The following is a 17,269-nucleotide window of genomic DNA, read 5'->3' as shown; positions in this document are numbered from 1 at the left end:
AACCAGAAAACTGTTGTGCAAGAATTTTGTTTGTCTCCGAAACGCTGAATACAGACCTTAGGACTCCAATCATGTCACTTCCTTAACATGTTTGTTTAAAGAATGAATGTAAATTTACCTCACATAAATGGCTATTTTTTTGGTTCCTAGAATATCATTTTACACAAACTACTGTTTCCTCAGCTTTCTTTTACATAAATTCGATTTATTCCCAACGTACTTATGCTTAGTGTAAGTCATTACTGGGGGGAAAAAAAAGGCCAAATGTGGGTTCGTTTCCATTCCTTTGAAATGTGGAGAGCTCGGGATCGATGAATCAATGCCTTTAAGAGGAATGGAATTGGTAAATTATTAAAATGGCTTCTTTTAAAGATGAAGGGCATGTGGAGCTAAGGGTAAGATTACAGACTTAGCACATTAGCACTGCTTTCCTACTGAATAGTTGCAGCATTGAATTGAAAAAAGTGAGCGATTCCTTTGGGTTAGTTATCTAAATTCACCCCACACTTCCTTCCTCGGTTCTGTTCTTGGCTTAAGTAACATTTGGCAACAAAACGCCAACAAATATGAGGGGTAAAAGAAGATTTCCATAGTTTCCATAATTTACTTTCAACTCCAATTAACCAATCGCCTAAGCCATTTATTTCTATCAGTTGTATGGTGCATTTTTTGTGGTTTTAGAGTTTCCATTTGGATCTGAACTTGGGAGGAAGTACATGATCTTGAGCCGTGTACAACTCCAACGTAGCAAGGCTTTAAATTTAAACACAAAGCCCATAATCCATCCAACACTCATCCATATTCTGGACATGCAGAACAAGAGACGCGTACACGCTGCCTCTTTTCAGGGTTTTTCGTCTGCTAGGAGGCTGAGCCAGCTCCTGACAGCTAAAGGATCAATGTAATCGCCCAGTAACACAAGAGGGGTTTCATTCTTAATGACTGCAGTGGCCTGCTTAGGCCAGAGCTGGTACATTTTTTAACTCAAGTCCCCCCTTCACCAAAACACAAAAACAAGCACACTACAGCAAGGCAGCAAATATTTAATAGATGATGAACATTACTGGTATAGCACTATTATCCTCATAAAATCACTGCATTCTACAGACTTCAGCGCTGTTACGTAAGGAGTGAAACACTACAGGGTGTGCTGTTATAGGAAAATAATCAACGACAGGAACGTGTGAGGCGCCCTGTCGTGATGCTGAGTTACTGTCACCACCAATAACAGTACATGTTAAAGTTTTATTCCTCTTATACCACAGCAACAAGTACAACAACATGTAAAGAACAAAGAACATGTACTTTTTATCCTTTTATAGTTGTCCATTTAAGGTTGTAAAACATCATCACTTATAATATTGCAGCTATAAACATTTCTTCCCTAACCTCACGTTCACTCTGAAAGTTAATAAGACGAAAAAAACCCCAAAAAAAAACAAAAGCAGTTTGTCATTTTACAGACAGACCAGAAAGCACAAAGCTCCTGAAACCTGAAGACTTTCTGATGGTAGAAAACCGAGCCAGTCTCGCAGGGGAGGGAGGGAAAAAAAAAAAAAAAAAAAAAAAAAAAAAAAAGCAAAGCACCTTCTATATACTGAATATCAACACAAGCATACACTGCATAACAACACATTAAACTTTCACTCTGTACGAGCTGTTACCAACGTTACCGTAATGTATTGCCATGTAACTTGCAAGCCAGGTTGTGTTTGCAGAGAAGAGAAGTTTCATAAGCACGGTAGGTCTAATTATATGTAGATCATAAATGACAGATTTAATGCATGAAGTGGGCTACGCTCAATATGTTTAAAAAAATTATTACATATCGATCTTATTTGGATATTGCAGTGGTAGAGGTGGGCGTGTTTAAATACATTGGTGCAAACATCTCAGAACGTTTATGTGTTTTTATTTCATAAATATCAACTATACGTTAATGTGGAGCATCTGCCATGCAAGTTCCCATGAATTAGCTGTTACTCTAGAAACATATTAGACCGAGCCCATTAATATAAACCTGTGCTTCGCCCTTCTGACCAACCTGATTAGAGAAATCAACAGCGCAGTGGTATAATGACATGTTCTTTCTGCTATAATACATCTAATCAGCCAATGAAAGGTTTTATAATCCACTGAGGAGTCCACTCAGGTGAATAAAAGCAGGAAAGATTAATTGTAGTAAATGTTCAAAGTGGGTCGTCATTCATTTAACACAAAATTGCAAAGAATAATCAGCTTCCTTCCGCTCCACACTTGTGTATTAGGATTGTTACGCTTCGATATTTTCACAGAATGAGGACCTTTTCAAAAGTTTTAAGATATCCAGCAACCTTTTTAAAAACACCCAAGCAGGTGCTTAATTAAAGAATTTGTCATTTTATTATTATTATTATTATTATATGAGCAACACCACTCTCATATATGCATTAAATTTTAAAAAATATTACACTGACATTATCCTCGAACAACAGGAAAATTTCTTTATCCATTGAACATGACATTTTCAGATTTATTATTTTTGTGTGTGTGCGTGTGCGTGTGTGTGTGTGTGAGTGAGAGAGAGAGAAGAGGTTAAAAAAACCATTTAATCCTCTACCCATGTTTAAAATTGTTCCTTTTATGACGCAGAAATGCGGACATGTTGACCTTTTCTTATTTAATCGGCGCAGATAATGAAAAAGCACTGACATGGGGAGACCAGTGAGGAAAAAGCAGCAAGTTATGGCACTTTTACTCAATCCAAAACATCCACACACACAGGCGATTTGGTCCAATTTGAGGGAAAACAGACTGTGTATGTTGCGTTCATTCATCTTTAGCTGGTAGGTTTTGGCTTTAAAACATTAATTGTTACAAAAAGCGCTTGCACTTTTCTTCTTTGCCATTTCAGATTCATTTTGTCGCTAAAATTCATGAACAATGTCAAATCAGATAGGTGGTAGCACCTGAAGTACTTTTGTTTGCCTTTTTTTTTAAAAAATAGTAAGAGAATACCAGTAAGAGAGACAGCATGGACAACATTTTCATTATATCTTTCATTAAAAAAAGTTTCCAGAATACACATCTTAAGCAGAGATGTTGGATTCATGAATGTTTCATTTGAAACGAAAAACGAATGAACACAACATACACGAACCAAGGATATAAAGTTTCATTCAAGTCGCCAGCATCTGCTATTTTTCTGCTAATATATAAGACTATTATTAGCCCAGGAAGGTCATACAGGCAAAAATATTTCACAGCTCTAACAAGAACAACAGTGTGAGATACTGTATGTGTTCTAATCAAATACAATAAGGAATAGAAGATGCGCTACTCTTTTTTTTTTTTTTTTTTCCCCACTCATAGAAAAAAATTAATGCGTGGCATGGCATTTATAGTGTTTGTTTATTCATCCTTAGTAACTGCCTGGTCAGGATTGAGGTAGTTTACTTTAGGCTACTAGCATGCTTATATTTTAAGAAATAGAACAAATTCTTTAGAAAATTTAACTGTGGCAGAAAGATGATCAAAACAATCAATGCGCATTTCTAGCTGAGACCAGTTATGAATGGTTATGAACACCTATGAAGGTTAAGAACTGTCAGAACCAGAATTCATACACCATACTGACAGTCCTTGCATTTTCTCCCAGTGCTTACAGATACAGATAGTGGCACTGTGTTACATATCTCTCATATAGACCCATTCCTTTACTTCCTTAAGAGAGAAATCTTTTGATGACCAGCTAAACTTAGTCACAATGTCAAAACTCCATTCATTCTGGAGATATTTTACCCCCCACACACACACACACACACCGCCACATGGCTGATGCTCCATCTTGTCACTACAGGTATAGAAATCTGAGCCTTTAGACTTTAATCCTCCACTCAGCTTCCACAGAGCTCTCAAACACACAAACATACACACAAGATTTGTCTCTTCAGGGACTCCAGTGCACTTCATCCTTTCTCTGAAGTAACAGCCAAATGAGTGAGAAGCAGAAAGCAGGGCTAATCTAGGCCACACTTTGCAGAAGGAAAGATTGAGGAGAGGATGAGGATTCATGGGCAATGACAAAGCGAGAAATGCACCTTCAGCATTAATGTGCGGAAGGTGGGAGAAAAAAAGACGATAGATGGCATTTGAGGTGAACGAGGACATTGCAAACGCTAAATTCCAGTTCAACGAACCCCAGAAAGAACCATTAGTCATAAATCTGGTGAGCTCAACTATCAATGAGGAGTGGGATGGAATGGAGGGGTACAATGACCTTCACTATGCGACGCCAACCTATAACGTCTAACACGCTGTGACAGTTCTCCTGTAATGGCTCTCAATTCATCTCTCTCTGCTCTTTATGTAACCTTTTCTGTCTTATACCATCTCAAAGAATGTGATTTCTTCAAGCAGGATATATTCCGGGAATTTCTTTTAAACCATTTACTGAAATCTGATGTCACCAGTGTGCACTTTCTACTCTCTCAGTTTGTGTGTCTCGCTAGCTTTCATTAGCTTAGCCAGGCAGTGCAGTACCTAGCTCAACAGGCTAGAAAATGAAAAATGGTTCATTTTGGTGCACTTAAAAGTTCATTAGGTAGAACATTTGCTAGCTACAGTGGTAGATAGCTAATGTTCTCGTGAGCTAACACTCTAGCTAGCTTTTTGACTCTATTAGTAGAGTATGTGACTTGATAGGGAACATTATCTTAGCTAGGCAGAGCAGTACCTAGCTCAGCAGGCTAGGCTATGGAAAATATTCTAGCTAGCTATACCAAGGGCTTAGTTAAAGTTCGCTAACTACAACATTAAATTAGCTAGTGTGTTAGATAGCTAGTGTTATATAGCTACAGTATTAGCAAGCTAAAAGTTAGCTATCTATTATGTAAGCTAGCTAGCTATATAGTCTCAGCAAATGCAATTTCTTCAAGCAGGGTATGTTCTTGGAATTTTTTTCAACGTTTACTGCCATCTGATGTCATCAGTGTGTGCCTGCTACTGTCTTAGTAGTTTCTGTGTAGCTAGATTTCATGAGCTTAGCTATGCAGTGCAGTACCTAGCTCAGCAGATTAAAAGATGGAAAATGGTTCATTTGGGAGTAAAAGGATATTTTAGCTAGTTAGAGCTATGGCTAGCTAGAATGTTAGGTATAGCGAAAAAGTCTCAGTGAATATGATTTCCTCAAGCAGGACATGTTCCTGGAGATATATATATTTTAACATTTACTACTGCCATCTGATGTCATAAGTGTGTGCCTTCTACCCTCTTACTAGTTTATGTGCATAGATAGCCAACATTAGCTTAGCTACACAGTGTAGAACCTAGCTCAACAGGCTACGATATGGAAAAATGGTTTATTTTGGACATTTTAACATTAGCTAGTTATTAAAGTTAGCTAGCTAGCGCATTAGGTAACTAGCTCTGTATAAAAATACTGAGAGAGACATTTCAACATTAAGTCAACTTTCTCTTTTAGATTTATCGCTCCGCTTCAATCTCTAGGTGTCTTTCCTTCACTTCCTCTCAACAGCCAAACCCTGTTTTCACCAGTGAAAAGTTCTAATATTTTCCTTCATCAAGAAGATTGACCAAAGTCTTTTTTTCTGTCTTTTCACACCTTCTAATATCAAGTTTTAATTTACTGCTGTGGTAGCAGCGACTGTAGAACTGAGCTGATTTTTAATTGAATAGGGACGGATATCAGAGGATGAGATTAGGCCCGAAAGGGACAGAGAAACTGAAAAATCCGTCCGCACTATGGTAGGTTCTTAATTAAAACTGAAAATGATGGCAATCCACAGTAGAAAAGGCTCAATAAGAAGGTTATAGTGGACAGACGGATAGAGAGAGAGATAGAGAGAAAGGAAAAGATAGACAGACTGATATTTGATGATTCTTTCTTTTTACACAGAGTACTAAGAAACTGAACTAGTGCTATTGAACCTGTTAGTTTATTTATCAGATATTTGATTCCTAAAGCCTTTATGGCCAATATTCACTATTTCTCCTACACTCGCTGTAGCGTTCTTGTCAGCATTTCCCAGAAGGTGCGATGAAACGCAGCTCTATTCTCTACAACCTTGGCGAATGCTTTAGGGAGTTCACACCCAATTTCACACATCAACAAAACCCCCCAGCGAACATTCAACACATCCATGTTATGACAATTCATCCACATGAATGGACTGCACTTCAGTATGTCGGGATTTGTTTAAGGTGTAGGTTTTTTTTATTTATCTGACTGAAATTATATGCAACATATGCTAGTTTGTGCTTTTCTCTTAATATTATTTACAGCATTAGTCACTAGAAAAAGAAAACATGCACCAAAACATCACTAAATGTTACAATAATTAAGGCTTAAAATAATTAAAACTCCTGTTTAATATGTTCTTAGTTGTTAAGTAGTAATTGAGTTGTTTCTCTTTAGTTACATTTAATGAATCTTTAACTACAGTAAAAAGTAAGGAATAAACACGATTCCACACCAAAGTTTTCTAATATTTTTTTGACGAATAACAGCACCATGTTTTGAGTATTTTATTCCTCTTAAATTACAACAATTTACTTAAAACTAACATTTTTACTGAAAATGATGCACTTATTACATTTCATCCATTTATAGTTAACGTTGTAGTATATTAACGTCGGCTAATCTAGTTGGTCACTTACATTATATTAGTTATAAAAGGTCGTTCCTTCATTAGCTTCTCTTTTTCACTTTCCTCAAATCAATGACGTACGTTTATTAAATTTATGTAAGGCACCTATCCTACAATTCCCTGTGCAAGTGGCTACTATAGAAACAATAACATACAAAAAATAACAACAGAAAACTAAACACCTTATGAGCAATCAGAATTTAGAAACTTAAGTAGATCTAACAAAGTAGTAAAAAAAATAATATAGTAATAGTTGATACTGTTTGGATACTAACTAAAAAAAACAAAAATCTGTATTAATCACTGGTTATTAAATTCATGTCTAAAAATTACATCCAAAACCAACACATAATTCTGTCCTAATTAATTCCCTCGGTGTTGTATTTGCAGAAAGTGTTAAGACAACAAATTACTAAATATACTTGTTACCAAAAATCATACAGTGCATTAAAAAGGATACGAGGCTCTCAGACAGACACTACACAACAAAAACTTCTGTAATTTTACCAGTACTGCGTAATTTCATTGTGGTGAAAATATGTAACATGGAGGATACAGCTAAATATATAATATATAATATATATATATATATATACACACATATACATACACACACACACACATATTTAGCTGCAGGCCACATTTAATGTTTCATTTCAGTCACTGTTTCTACCTTTAAATTGTTCTATCAGTAAGCTACTTAAGTTATATTAGCTATATAAGACTACGAGAAGAATGTTTTTAAAAGTAAAATTGCTAAACATTTTGCTAGTTTTAGCTAGATTAATTTTCTAATAACAGTGTGTACTAAGTTAGGCAGCTCAGCTAACAATTTAGCAAGTTGCTTTTGTACACTGAATTACTGTTAGCTAGCTAGCTAAAGTTGTACTACTGTTTAAGTAACAGTTGTATATGTTTACAGAACATTTACAGTATACAAGTGTAAATAATTCTCAGATTTGCTGTATAGACTCTTTAGCTAAAAAAAAAAAAAAAAAAAAAAAAAAAAAAAAGATTTCTTGTTAAATTGCTAGAAATCTGATCTAAAATTACTGCCAGCTCTGTGTGCTGATGTGCAAAACCCATTGCACAGAAGCATAGATCTATGTCTGACTCCTTTAGTCCTTAAACTTTATGACCTGTGTCCCTGTAAACTTTACCACCACTCACACAGAGAGAAGATGAAAAGCTGGCCGGGTTTGTGCCAGATGTCATCGTTAAGTTTGTCCAGGGCCATGAGGACACATGAACAGAGACAGTAAAACACACTGCTACAATTTTCTCATTTGTCAGTATGGTTTGGTCTTTTTTCCCTTCAAACAAATCGACATTTTCTGTCACATTCACATGAAACAATGAAGCCGGTCGCTCATGTACATGTAGATCCTGAGCGTCAGCACCAGGCTGCTGAGAGACAAGTTACTCGTCTGCTTTAACTGATAGTTTAGTTCTGTTGCAAAGTATTTTATATGCACAATAAACACAGCCTGCACTAGAGTATTATGCACAGGGGTGGAAAAAAGTAGAGAAACACTGTACTTAAGTAGAAGTATGGGTACACTGTCAAAAGCTTAATTAAAAGTAGAAGTATGGAGCCAATAAGCTACTTGTTTAAAAAAAAATAAATAAATAAAAAATCCACATTGGAATGTACTCAGGTACTCTACTCATGCATTTTATTCAAGTGAAAAAGTAAAACATCAAAAAAAATGCATTTATTTATTTATTTGAGAGAAAAAAAGGAAGAAAGAGAAAAAAAAAGGAAAGAGACAGGAGAAAGAAATAAAGGGAAAAGGAAAAGACAGAAAAAAAAGTGCGCTCACTTTATGGGATAAAAGGAGAAATAAAGAGAAATAAAAGGGAAAAGGAAAAAGAAAGAAGAAAAAAATATGCGTTCACTTTACAGGAGAAAAATAAAAATCAAAAAGAGAAAGAACGAAAATGAAAAACAGACAGAAAAAGAAAAAGAAGAGAAAGAAATACGAGAAAGGTGGAAAGAAAGAAAGGAAGGACAGATAAGAAGGAAAAAGAAAAAGAGACAGACAGAAAAAGGATGAGAGACAAAGAAAGAAAGATGTATTCATGCCCATTGTACATGAGAGTGAAGTGTGGAAGCCACTAAAACTGAATGCGACAGAATTCTGCAGGACACATGATGTTTTCTTCATGTGGTTTTACCTCCTCAACTGAACCATCATGACTCTTTACAAATCAACAGAGCAAATTATACAACCACTGAGTCACACAACACTTTTACATTCTGACTGAAGTTCTTTCTTAATATTTTACTGTTTATATTTATTCTTATTCTAATGACACATTATTACTGTATTGCATTATTACTGTCTTATATTCAACTAATTCAACTAATATCCAACTTACTAGTTTTAATGTTCTCAAAAATGTACTCATCTCAGTTCATCCCCTCATGTGCCAGGCAATGATGTTTTAATAAACCTGAAGTTATTGATTTAAATATTTAAATATGTCTTTACTCTGCTAACTCAGACAAACTTACAATTTGGCTAGCTGAAGTTAGCTATAGTTTAATAACCCTGTAGGATTGAATGCTAAAATGGCATTAACAACAAAACAAAACAAAACAAAACAAATCTAGCTAGTGAATTTACCAGACTTGTAACAAACTTACCTCAGTGTGCTTCTTTAGATTTGATGTTTTTTTAATTATTTTTAAAAGCCCATACTGAATTTTTATGTGTGAGGCAAACAATAACTCTTACTAAGGTATGAACGTGGCTGCTCATCTTGCTGATTGGAAGCAGGTGTGATTAAAAAGGAATCAGTGGCAGGTGCTGTGTGTTGCACTGATTAATGGATGGTGCAGGCCTTTGCTCAAAGACCAGTTAGCACAGTTCCACAGTTTCACTTAACATCAGTGGTGACATTTACATGCACATCAAATTCCATTTAAAGTCTATATTTGGGTTGCAGCCATATTCCCAATACAGTGTTTAGATGTGTTCAGGCATCAGAATATTCCTGTATACATGGTTGTTGTAAATATGCCTGTGTTGTCATTCCTAAATACCAAGCCTACAGCTAAGCATCTGTTAGCACCCACAATTCCGTGCAGACCGATTAAAACATTGCCTCCATCTCATTCACTTGCTATGCCTAACCATTTTGATTTGAATTCTTGAACACAATCCTGAAATCGATACGCTTTTCAGAAGCTGTAAATACAAGGGGTGTGTCTCAATCAGCTCCCTCGTTCAGTAGTCAGGGCACTGATCGGGGAGGCTGGCATTTTAAGGGCTGTCTCAATCGTAAAATCCTTCCAGTGCACTGAAACGTTCGCTCCCTAAACAATCCCACAATGCACCACAAAAACCAAGGACCATTGATGTTCCCTTATTGGAAATGACGTCATATTTTCTGAAGCCTCTCAACTAAAAAAAAAAAAACGGCAGACAAACTCTCAGCCAACTTGGTCTACAAATGCAGTAGCTTGTTATCGTTGTTGTAGCTCTCAAATGATTACTTATGTTAGTGTTTATGTTTAATGTTTAGTTTAATGTTTTAACTTTATTTGACGTTCTGTATATGGTTTGTTTGAGTCTAACGACTTTTAAGTGTTTAACGATTTTTAAAAAATCCACTAGCTAGCCTACGATCCTGCTTGAAGTACCGTATCGGTCCTGGCTGTTGATGATAAATGCCAGTGGTGATGTTTTACAACCCGAGTACATAGTCACGTCACCAGAAAGTGAATCATCCGTGTCCCAATGTGTAGTGAGCCAGGGTCCTTACCAGTGCCTGAATCCGTGTACCCGTGTACGCAATATACTGATTCACGACTTAGGGAGCTAGAGAGCTGATTGAGACGCACCCGTAGTATATTTAACACTGGAGTACCTACAGCTTCACATATTCATTTAAAACATCTGAATGCTTCTCTTATTTCCCATTCTTAATTATTTCAAATCTCCCCCCGCTCTTTCACTCTCTCTCCTTATCCTTCTCTTTCTCGCACCAAATTTCATATTCATTATGACCCACTTTCAGCAGTTTTACATGCCCTCCTCTTTAATTTTTAAAAAGGCAGGTAACCAAACTCAGCATTGCATCCATACTGAGTTACAGTACAGTACACTGTTTCATCATCACATGTATTGTGGATATTGTACAGTTCTGCTTACATCCTGTACATCAGTGCTGGTATATGAAGCCTAACAACATTTATGAACAGTGCAAGTCATATGATATAGAACTGACGCACTGACAGGATCATATTTCTGTGGATATATTGGATAAAGAGGATACAGTTAATACACACACACACACACACACACACTTTTATCATGGGAGTCTTTTGGGATTGAAGCTGTAGCCATTGTTGCAGGCAACAGCAACTTGATCAAAAATAAGGATACTGTCGAAATAAATCCCATAAAAAGGCCAAAGCATTAATCATAGATAAATATTGCTGAATTTATAAATAAAGTGGTTTGTTCATTTATCTATCTATCTATCTATCTATCTATTGGAAAATGTAGGACGCAAGGGTTCCCATTATTTAAAGAAAAGCTTACATGAAGTCTATCGCTCACACAATCACACTACACAACCGTGGTGAGCTGAAAAGCATCTCACATCGCACAACACATCGAAACATGAAGCAGATTATCTTAAAAAAAAACAACAAAAAAACTCAGTCTGGATTCCTAAAGCGCTCATCAATTAAGTGCCATGTGGTTCTTCACTTTTTTTTAATTCTAAAGCTCTTTATGCTCTGATACAAACATAATAACGTATATTTTATACCTATAGATCAAGTGATTAGGACTTTTTTAATCAGTCAGTTATTATTCAGTTATTAGTCTTAAAGAATTTGTAGTTAAATATCTGCACATGTTTGTTTAGAATTGTTTTATGTATTTTTTAATAAATACTAGTAATACACAGAATACTACAATCCATAACCAGTGGTTTTACTAATCATAATTTATTTTAGATTTTGGACAAATAAAACTCACCCAACTATCCCAAAAAATTATTACAAAAAATATTTATTCCTTCATATTTATTCTATTCTATTCCATTGAAGCTGATGTAGGATGGGTTCTATTCCATTCTACTCAACTCTATTCTATTATATTTCAATTGACTTATATTCTATTTTGTTCTATTCTATTGCAATGAAGCCACATTATGTTCCATTCTTTTCTATTGTAACTGAGTTGAGTTGTGTGCTTTTCTATTCTGTTGCCGTGAAGCTGAATTGTGTTTTATTCTGACCTTGTCTATTAAAATGCATTTACTTATGATCTGTTCTGTTACAACAAAGCTGACTTCTATTCTATTCTATTCTATTGCAGTGAATCTGGATTAGTTTCCATTGCAGCTGAGCTGTATTCTGTTCTATTTTGTTCTACTGTATTGCAATGAAGTTGCAATGTTCTACTCTATTTTTTTATGTTCTATCACAATGTTGTATTCTACTGCAATGGAGCTGGTGCATGTTTCTATTCTATTCTATTCTATTCTATTCTGTTCTGTTCTGTTCTGTTCTGTTCTATTCTATTCTATTCTACTGCTATGGAGCTGGTATATGTTTCTATTCTATTCTATTCTATTCTGTTCTGTTCTGTTCTGTTCTATTCTATTCTATTCTATTCTATTCTATTCTACTGCTATGGAGCTGGTGTATGTTTCTATTCTATTCTGTTCTATTCTGTTCTATTCTATTCTGTTCTATTCTACTGCTATGGAGCTGGTATATGTTTCTATTCTATTCTGTTCTGTTCTGTTCTATTCTATTCTACTGCTATGGCGCTGGTGTATGTTTCTATTCTATTCTATTCTGTTCTATTCTGTTCTATTCTATTCTATTCTATTCTATTCTACTGCTATGGAGCTGGTATATGTTTCTATTCTATTCTATTCTGTTCTGTTCTATTCTATTCTGTTCTATTCTGTTCTGTTCTATTCTGTTCTATTCTACTGCTATGGAGCTGGTATATGTTTCTATTCTATTCTGTTCTGTTCTGTTCTGTTCTATTCTATTCTACTGCTATGGAGCTGGTATATGTTTCTATTCTATTCTATTCTATTCTATTCTGTTCTGCTCTGTTCTACTGCAATGGAGCTGGTGCATGTTTCTATTCTATTCTATTTTGTTCTATTGTATTCTATTCTACTGCAATGGATTTCTGTATGTTCTTTTCTATTCTGTTCTTTTCTATTCCATTCTGTTCTATTCTATTGCAGTGAATCTGGATTAGTTTCTGTTGTATTCTATTGCAGCTGAGCTGTATTCTGGTCTATTTTTTGTTCTACTGTATTGCAATGAAGCTGGATTATGTTCTACTCTATTCTTTTATGTTCTATCACAGTGTTGTATTCTACTGCAGTGGAGCTGGTCTATGTTTCTATTCTATTCTACCGAATATGTTATACTGTGCTTTTCTAATATACTCGTCTATGCTTATCTATTTCGTTCTTTTGTTTGTTTATTATTGCTTTCAATTTTTTCTTTATTCCCCCTGTGTTATAATGCGTATTACAGCAGCCAACACTCAGGGAAACTGCACACTGGAGATCTTTCTTACACACTGGAACAAATACAGACTTGAGGTTTTGACTTTCTTGCAGGCGCAGGATTTCTGTCAGGAGCTGCACATTTAGTTATTCATTCCTCCCAGTTGGCATTATGTGCAGCCTTATAGCAATTTATAACTAGATATGCATTTCTGTTATTAAGGATCCTGTCATATTTCTGAGTGTGCATGAGCAAAGCTGGTGTTCTGAGTTTCTGCTACACCAGTCAGGATTTTGCACCAGACACACAAGTACATGGAAGCTGTACTGGAATTACTCTGTGTGTGTGTGTGTGTGTGTGTGTGTGTGAGAGAGAGAGAGAGAGAGAGAGAGAGAGACCCCTGCATGGAAAACACTACTATCAAATGAATGTTGCTTCAAATGGTGCTGAAAGGCAATGTGAATAATTCATACAGTCTATATGATCAAGTCTTCAGACTGAGAAGGAAAAGGAGATGGGGGATTGATTATTGCATTGGAGAGAGACTGGAAAGTGTGTGTGTGTGTGTGTGTGTGTGTGTGTGTGTGTTTAGAGTACTTAGGGGGGTATGTGTCTTGGGAAAGACTAAACTTAGTATGAAATAAAGGGTCATAAAGGAACCAGCTAGGAAAGAGAGAGACAGAGAGAGAGAGAGAGACAGAGAGAGAGAGAGAGAGAGAGAGAGAGAGACAGATTGCATTCTATTATCTTCTATTCTATTTCCTATATTCTCAATATTCTACTGAATTATTTTCTTATCTGTTCTACTTTATTTAATTGTAATAACCATGGATAATAACTCTCTGTTCTATCCTTCAAAATGAAAGAAAGACCTATTCTACTATATTGTAATGAAGCTGAGTTCTATTCTATTCTGTTCAAAATTCTATTATATTCTATTGTATTATATTCTGTTGCAACAAAACTGTATTCTGTTACATTATATTATAATAAAGACCGATTCTCTTTTGTTCTATTGTGGTCAGATTAAGCTGGGTTCTATTGCACTGTATTTTATTGCAATTCTAATTCTATTCTATTCTAATCTGTTCTATCCATCCATCCATCCATCCATTTTCTGTACCACTTATCCTACACAGGGTCGTGGGGAGCCAGGCGCCTGTCCCAGGGGACTTGGGGCACAAGACGGGGGTCTGTTCTATTCTAATAAAACAATATTCTTTTATAGTCTACTGCAGAAAAGCTGATTTCTATTATATCCTATTATATTTTTATTAAAGCTATATTCTATTCTATTCTATACTAATAAAACAATATTCAGTTATATTCTATTGCAGTAAAGATTATTTCTATTACATCCTATTATATTTTATATTTATATTTTTAAAGCTATATTCTATTCTACTCTAATAAGTAGAATAAGTTCTGACTGCAACCATAATCTCTCTTTGCATTTCATTTTCTTTTTCCTATCATGTTTCCTAAAAGCATCTCTGTGTGTGTGTGTGTGTGTGTGTGTGTGTGTGTGTGTGCATGGCAGAAAACAAGCCTGCTATGCCAAGTGCCCTCTATAATAAGACCAGCTCGGCAATGAACAACAATAATGAGCAAATTACACATTAGAAAAGATGTGCAGCGATAAGAATTGTCCTCGTACAGTCACTACGAAGCTGTAATTGATTTTATGATAATATTTTTTTCTGCCTGCATGTGTAATCAGAGAACAATGAGATGTTGTTGGCCGCATACCCAGTGATGCTTCAAGGCTTTACGTTCAAACTCATGCTTTCAGACAGAAGACACTCATAGCAATAAACTATGATCAGAATTCTGGGCTCCAATTGGCATCATTTATTTTGATAATTGATTAATGTATTGATTTTTTCAAAATGAATTGATCGGCTGTATTATTTTAAAAATATAATACCAAGAATACTTTTTACATCAACTAATACTACTGTAGAACTCTTAGCTAAGCTTAATTAAATAACAAATCACTAAGTACAATACAATAAAATGATATTACGGTGATGGTATTTTGTGCTTTTTTTGTTTATTTTTTGGTTACACACACTTTTTTACAACTATATATCAATGTGATCAGTGAACTCATGGTCTTGATCATTGGGCGAAGGTCTTACATGCCTTGATTTGTTTAATAGAATTCGAAATAAAGGCCAGTGACTTGATGGCTTGATACAACCAGCATACTATATACTGTGTAAGTTAAGAAGATTATCGTTTATCAGCACTACTGGGTCCAAGGTAGAAGCTGGGTAGAAGCTGATTGATTCAAATCGCTTTGGTACTTGCGGCGATGCTGCTGCCCAGCACTGCATAATGCACATTCCACACTGATCCACATAACTGCATTATTAACACAGGATATTATAGTGTAAATGAGTCTGGCTTCATAGAATATGCTGTATTTTGAAAACATCAGCATGAGATAATGTTTTCCGATAGAGTAGGAAAGATCAATAACTATGACCATGAGTTTGTGATACAGTTATAACTGATAACTGTTATATATGCGATTAATACGCAGGGTTCAACCTGTGACATCACACTTCCACTGTTTCTCACATAATGACTAATGACAAGTTACGTTATTCCTCATCAGACATCAGAACACAAGTTATGTCAAGAGTGTAATGTAAAATGTTCACATTTTACTTTAAAAGATCATTTTTGGTATTTTCTCTCGGGAACATTCTCTGCCATTTTTTTTAATAAAGTGCATTTTCTTCTAAATGAAATGTCATAGTGCGTGCTACTGCGTGCTACATAACATAGACCAAATAATCAATATTTTTATTATAAGGCACATTAACTCAGACCTCAGTATTCTTCACATTACGCATATAGACATGAAATATCAGAAAGAGGTTGGAATGGACTGAACAAAAGTAATAAAATGTCCTTCATTTGTGTGAGTCATTCTTTTCATGAAATAGGGACATATACAGAGAGAATGAAAGAAAGACAGAGACAGTGTGTGACTCAGTCTGAACCCACTGACTTCTGTCAGGCCCATTAACAATACAAATCTATTCCACAATTATATATTCAACATATTACAGACTAATACAACAACTGAATTACAGACTATTATTATTATTATTATGATTATTGTTAGGGGGCCAAGCACCGAAGGTGCGTAGGCACCCTATTGTAATTGTATGCTTTTCCTCATTATTTTGCTTTGACATTGGAGTCTATGGCAGCCCTTAGAACACATGGTACATTTTTAACAAAATTTGTGACAGTGATAGAGGACAGTCTTAGCCGCCTACACAGCAATTTTGCTGTACACCCCTCAAGCGATCTAATGCCAGCAATAAAGCAAATTTACAAATACATTTGCAATAATAACTCCAATGTTGTAACACATAATTTCCATAATGCAGAGACATGATTCTGTTTTTGGTCATGTCAAGTTCAGTGGATACTATGATGTTAATTTCCACCGTACTGGACTTTCAAAAGAATGATTTTCTAAAACATTTAGAAATAAAACAAGCTTTTTTTCATTTCCTCTTACAAATTTATTCCAATAGTCAGGAAATTTGGATCACAGCATCATGAGACCAAACCGAATAAAACTCAAATTTTTGATGCACAGGAAATTTGGGTTTTCTCAGCATGGCTTTTATGTATTGACATCAAACTTGATGTATATAATTAGGTTGATGTTATCAACCAAGCTTTGCAACTTGGGAGGGCCACTGAAAATAGGAAGAATTCATATCTCATCAACAGCTTGACATTTTGCCTTCGAATTCAGTATATCTCCTTGGGAACAAGCCCTTATGGTCCAATGCCTTCTGATCTTCCTCTGTTGCTAAGAGGTGGTGCTTGGCCCTTTATTATGATTATGTATAAATTATGTAGTCCCTTGTAGTTCTGTGTTGTTCTGTGTCGTCTTATGTTGCACCTTGGTCCTGGAGAAATGTTGTTTCATTTCACTATGTACTTGTATATGGCTGAAATGACAATAAACTCCACTTGAAACTTGAAACTTGAAACTTAATTGCTGCTTGCAGCTATATTTATTTTAATTTTATTACACATAATCCTGAGAAAAATAGTAATAGCCAGGGCTATTATATTTGGCTAA

At 35.4% G+C, this 17,269-nt stretch overlaps 1 protein-coding gene across 13 annotated transcripts in view; it reads right to left on the bottom strand.

The window, feature by feature from the left end:
• nrxn2b (neurexin 2b) overlaps window positions 1-17,269 on the bottom strand; it is a 591,140-nt gene that overhangs the window by 542,428 nt on the left and 31,443 nt on the right. Inside the window, exon 1 of one of the 13 annotated variants that reach the window (XM_026945169.3) lies at window positions 9,298-10,782. The exons of the other annotated variants lie outside the window; for them this stretch is intronic. The gene's annotated coding sequence lies outside the window, so the exon portion shown is untranslated. Of the gene's footprint in view, window positions 1-9,297; window positions 10,783-17,269 lie in introns of those variants that run through there. 13 annotated transcript variants of the gene reach the window in all.

Source organism: Pangasianodon hypophthalmus, chromosome 28, assembly GCF_027358585.1.
Source record: "Pangasianodon hypophthalmus isolate fPanHyp1 chromosome 28, fPanHyp1.pri, whole genome shotgun sequence".
In the NCBI taxonomy this organism is placed as follows: domain Eukaryota; kingdom Metazoa; phylum Chordata; class Actinopteri; order Siluriformes; family Pangasiidae; genus Pangasianodon; species Pangasianodon hypophthalmus.
Note: the sequence above shows the minus strand (reverse complement) of the source record. Positions and strands in the feature narration are given on the sequence as shown.